This window comes from Ornithorhynchus anatinus, chromosome 12 (assembly GCF_004115215.2).
Source record: "Ornithorhynchus anatinus isolate Pmale09 chromosome 12, mOrnAna1.pri.v4, whole genome shotgun sequence".
Taxonomy (NCBI): domain Eukaryota; kingdom Metazoa; phylum Chordata; class Mammalia; order Monotremata; family Ornithorhynchidae; genus Ornithorhynchus; species Ornithorhynchus anatinus.
In genome coordinates, this window is record NC_041739.1 from 11,581,101 (window position 1) to 11,586,801 (window position 5,701).

Genomic DNA, 5,701 nt, shown 5'->3' on the forward strand with positions numbered 1-5,701 from the left:
GAAGGTTTCTTCTTAATTTAAAGATCCCCATCCACCTTAATTGATTCTCCTTTCCAGATGTTTTCCTGTTCCCCCTTAGCTTCTGATCTTAACTCCATCTCTATAAGAAGCCTGCACTTTAAAACAATGCCCCACAAACACTCCTTCACCAATATTTACTGTCAAAATTTTGGTACATGCGTGTTACTAAGGATTATTATACTTTTGCACTTTTCCACTGGGTACAAGCCCTAGTCAGCAGAAGGGACCATCATGAAGCAGCATGTTTGCTGTGTATGTTTGAAGAAGGGAAACCAGTCTTTTGATTTTTTTACTGAAAAAAATTATATATATATATATGTACATGTGTATATCCAAATACTAACATGATTTGTAACTTCTGAAATATAAGCATATCCTGAAAAAAGCCAACACAGTAGCAAAAGTTAAGAAAATATTATCCCCAGAAATCACATCCAAGCTCTTTGTCAAGAGGACATCACTCTCTAGGCATCTATAGGCAGATTCATTAGAAAATGGGAAGAAGCTGTTAATGGGTATCGTTTGTCCAGAGAGGGATGTCCATTACACCGACAAGCTTATATGTACACAGCAGTAATTGCAACTGATGTTCTTTTCTCAGTGATGGGTTTTAGTCTGTAAGAACAGATGAGAAAAAAGAAAAGTGCAGCAGAAGCAATGTTTCTTCAAAAAAATTGGGTTATTTACAGGTGTTTTTATTTTCTGCCACAATGAGCAGCAGGAGTCTTAACTAGGAATGGGGGATCTGTAAACTAGTAGGAGTAAATGGATTATTAATGAGGTAAACGAACCTGAAAGTTAACAACTGAGACCAAAAAAATGGATTCCATTTCTGTTGCTGTGTTGAATGTCTTTTTTTATTTAATTTATCTACAAACAGTGAGTGAAACTAATATTCCTAAACATGCATTTAGTGATCCAGTGTAAGTTTGAGAGATGCAAATGTCAAAGGATTTGATAAGGTGGAATCCTTAACATTTAACTTCTTTCCTATACACTCCCAAAGGGATGGCCATCAGCCTCAGTTTGGTAAGAATTACACCTGTTCCAGTCCATTTAATGTAATTTAATTTAATGTTGGTATTTGTTAAGTGCTTACTATGTGCAGAGCACTGTTCTAAGCGCTGGGGTAAACACAGGGGAATCAGGCTGTCCCACATGGGGCTCACAGTCTTAATCCCCATTTTACAGATGAGGGAACTGAGGCAGAGAGAAGTTAAGTGACTTGTCCACAGTCACACAGCTGACAAGTGGCAGAGCTGGGATTCGAACTCATGAGCCCTGACTCCAAAGCCCGTGCTCTTTCCACTGCACCACGCTGCTTCTCATTTGTGTAAGCTCCTTGAGGGCAGGGCGTGTGTTCCGTGCTTGTCAATTTTTTTAAGATATTTGTTAAGCACTATGTGTCAAGGCTGTTCTGGGTGCTGGGGTAGATACAAGTTAATCAGGTCAGACACAATCCCTATATCTCATGGGGCTCACAGTCTAAGTAGGAAGGAGAATGGATATTGAATCCCCATTTTACAGTTAAGGAAACAGAGGCACAGATAAGTTAAATCAATTGCACAAGGTCACACAGCAGGCAAGTGGGGAGCTGGGATTAGAACCCAGATCCTCTGACTTCTAGGCCCGTGCTCTTTCTGGTAGTCATGCTTTTCCCCCAAGTTGTAGTAACAACTGCTTCTAATGCCAGTACCTTTTCTTCCTCTTAGTTTTGATCAATCGATCAAACATATTGAATGCTTCCTGAGTGCAGAGCACTGTACTAAGATCTTGGGAGTACAATATAACAGAGTTGGTAGGCACGTTCCCAGCCCACATCTGCTGTTCCTACCTCGTTGAATCCTGAGGATTTAGGAAATACTGGCCTCCTGAGTCAATCAGGCAAAGTGTTTCTGGTAAATTAGACAAAGCACTGAACAGGCAATATTTCAAATTGAGTAACCTCAAAAGACCATCTCGTCTCTCCTGGTTTCTGGCACATCTCAGCCGGACCAAGATGATAGGCCACCATAGTTGGGGGAGAGACTTAGAGGCTGATAATGCCTCTCCTCCCCTCAAGTGGGGTGTGCAGTTCAGGGCCCAGGGTGGGGAAAAAATGGGCAGAAAGAGTCTAGCAGGGAAGAGCCAGGAAGGTAGAGTGACATGATTCTCTTTTCACTGCCCTTCACGTTTCAGAATATATCCAGTTTTCAGTGCTACATTGTATTTTACTCAAAGTTTTCTCAGAAAAATCAGGACAGGATGAGTTAGGAGATAAATAGATTGAAATTGTATTTAATTTCTTTTTTCATTTTCAGCCCTGAGAAAAGTATACCAGCGGATGTGTTTGTACCTCAAGGACAGCATTCTTTATTTTCAATAAGCACCGGAGTTCCAGTGAATAACAATAAATATCAAATAGAAGAAAACAGCTTTTCAGGTGAATTAATGACTAGTCCTCGGAAGGCATTTAGAATCTCTGGGAGGCAGATGAATGTTTTTCAGGCCATTTCAGTTCATCTATCAAACAACTCCCTCTTGGAGCTAGGCAAAGTCCAAACATTTACGGCACAAAGCTGAGCTCGCTGACTTTACCCCAGTAGAATCCTAAAAGATCTTTGAATGAATAGTAATAGTGGTTAGCAGTAGTACTAGGTTTAGTAGTAATATTTATTGAGCTCCTACTAGGTGGAAAGCACTGTCCTAAGGGCCTGGGAAGAGCAAACCAAGCAAGTGACACATTCCCTGCCCACAAGGAGCTGCTTCTAATTATTATCGTCATTATTATTATCACTAATAATGAAAGAAGAAGAAGAAGCATGGCCCAGAGTTAGAGCACAGGCCTGGAAGTCAGAAGGAACTGATTTCTAATCTCAGCTCTGCCACTTGTCTGCCACGTTTCCTTAGGCAAGTCACAACTTCTCAGTGCCTCAGTTACCAGCTCAGTAAAATGGAGATTAAGACTGAGAGCACCATTTGAGACGGAGGATCATATCCAACCCGATTAGCCTGTATCCACCCCTGAACTTAGTACAGCACCTGGCACATAGTAAGTGCTGAACAATACTGCAATTACTTTGATTATTATGATTATGATGATAAAAGGAAAGAGTAACAGCATGGCTTAGAGGATAGAGCATGGGCTTGGGAGTCAGAAGTATCTGGGTTTTAATTCCGGGTCTACCACATATCTGCTGTGTGACCATGGGCAAGTCACTTAACTTCTCTGGGCCTCAGTTACCTTGTCTGTAAAATGGGGATTAAGAGCACCATGTGGGACAGGGACTGTGTCCAACCTGATTAACTTGTACCTATGCCAGTGCTTGGCCTATAGTAAGCACATAAGTATGATAATAACATTATTATTAATAATAATGATATTTGTTAATTGCCATGAGCCACTGAAGGGCCAGGGCTCATAACCAAGCCAGTGAGGCTTTTCCCCTTTTACAATTAACTCAACGTCTAGTAAAAGCTGTCCTAGAAAACTCATTCCTATGGAAAACATCAGGGATCAAACAGATTCTATTCTGTTCTCTCCCCAAGGCCACAGAACCTGGGGAACTCTGGCTCCATGAAACATATTTTTCCCTTCCTATAAGCCCTTATGTGGGTCTTATATGAAATACAGTGCAGTAACTGGTGAAGAGAGCTGACAGATAAGATGAACAAATTTAGTGGAGAGTCTTGAAGCGGCATGGTCTAGAGGAAAATGCTTAGTACAGTGCCAAGCGATTAGTACAGTGCTCTGCACATGGTAAGTGCTCAATAAATACTATTGAATGAAAGAGCAAGGACCTGAGAAGCAGAGAACATGGGTACTAATCCCATCTCTGCTCCATGTCTGCTGTGTGACCTTGGGCAAGTCACTTAACTTCTGTGCCTTAGTAACCGCATCCATAAAATGGGGATTAAGACTGTGAACCACATGTGGAACAGGGTCTGTATAGACTGATTACCTTGTAGCTAGAGCTTAGAACAGTGTTTGGCACATAGTAAGCCCTTGACAAATACCACAGTTATTATTGAAAGCCAATAGTAAGGAGTTTCTACTTGTTGCAAAGGAAATGGGTAGCTGTTGGAGATGTTAAAAGACTGGGTAAATATGTTGCCAAGTGGCAGTTTAGAAATCAGCACGGGGTCTAGAGGAGCAAAGTGACTTGCTCAAGGTCACACAATAGATATTTGGTGGAGCCAGGTCCTCAAGTACCGTGCCCTATCCACTGAGCCATGCTGCTTCTAATAATAATAAAGATGGTATTTAAGTGCTTTCTGTGTGCAAAGTACTGTTCTAAGCACTGGAGGGGGCACAAGATGATCAGGATGTCCCATGTATAGCTCACAGTCAACCCATTTTACAGATGAGGTAACTGAGGCCCAGGGAAGTGAAGTGACTTGCCCAAAGTCACACAGTTGACAAGCGGCGGAGCTGGGATTAGAACTCATGACCTCTGACTCCCAAGACTGGGCTCTTTCCACTGAGCCACGCATTACATCAGTGGAAAAAGGGAAACCACTGGGCAATGTGGGTGCATGCGGATCCATGCCTGTATTCACTTCTCATGCTGTCTTTGCTCCACTTTGTTCCACTCCAAGAACACCTGCGTTGTTTAGCACAAGAGTTTCTGTGTGTCGGTCTTCTGAAAGCGTGTGCTTAGGTAGGCCTGGGGCAGCAGCTGGTGAAGTAGCTGATATGCAGGCCGAAGGCTGAGGGGTTTGGGAGCACAAACCAATCGCCACCTGGAGACTTTCCCTGAGCCATTCGGAATCAGCAATGCAATCAGGGTCACTGCCAATTTCACACACTGTACACAGAGAGGGCCGTGAAATAACACTATAATAGAACTGTTAAAAACTGAGTCGGTGTTTCCCTTTGAAATGTCTATTTCCTGTCACTTTCTCTGACAAGCCATCTTTAGGCCTAAAATATTTCATGTTTTCTACTGACATATGATTTCCGTTTGAGAGTTTCCAAAAAAAATCACTCTGTGAAGTATTGGAGATGAGAATTTTAATAAGCAAAATAATTTTGGTTTTAAATTCTGATGGGCATTTTTTTCTCCAGATTTTTGACCTTGGCTCAGATTGAGCTCTGATGGCCAACTCTCCTCTGACCTATTTGAAATAAAATGCTAGGAAAATATGTGGGTTATGGGAATTCAATTAGAATCTACACATTTAATGAAATAACTGCTGTTTTTTAATTTCAGAGAGATGCCAATGTGAGAGAGTCTGAAAGGTTATGGATTCACACCTATGTGACTAGACTTGTTTAATGATTGTCAGAATCCGATGAAGCAAAAGAGAGGTTTAAAAATAAAACAGCACAAGATTACACATCCAATTCTTCCTTTTCCACCCATTTCAAGGTATTTATTATTCCTACAATAATAATAATAATTGTGGTATTTATTAAGTGCTTCCTAGGTGCTAGGCATCATAATAAGCACTGGGGTGGAAACAAGCAAATTGGGTTGGACACAGTCCCTTCCCACTTGGAGCTCACAGTCTCAAATCCCCAATTTACAGATGAAGTAACTGAGGCTCAGAGAAGTTTAGTGACTTGCCTAAGGTCACACAGCAGACAAGTGGCGGAGCTGGGATTAGAACCCATGACCTTCCCAGGCGCAGGCTCTATCCACTATGCCATGCTGCACTGACCTCAGACCCAACTCAGGCAGGGGCAGAATTGGAGAAA

At 41.8% G+C, this 5,701-nt stretch overlaps 1 long non-coding RNA gene across 1 annotated transcript; it reads left to right on the plus strand.

The window, feature by feature from the left end:
* The first annotated feature begins 2,333 nt into the window (after positions 1 to 2,333).
* On the plus strand, positions 2,334 to 5,340 carry LOC114815443. The gene is made up of 2 exons (XR_003763218.1): positions 2,334 to 2,443; positions 5,214 to 5,340. It is a non-coding gene; the product is annotated as an uncharacterized LOC114815443 (long non-coding RNA).
* Positions 5,341 to 5,701: the final 361 nt, after the last annotated feature.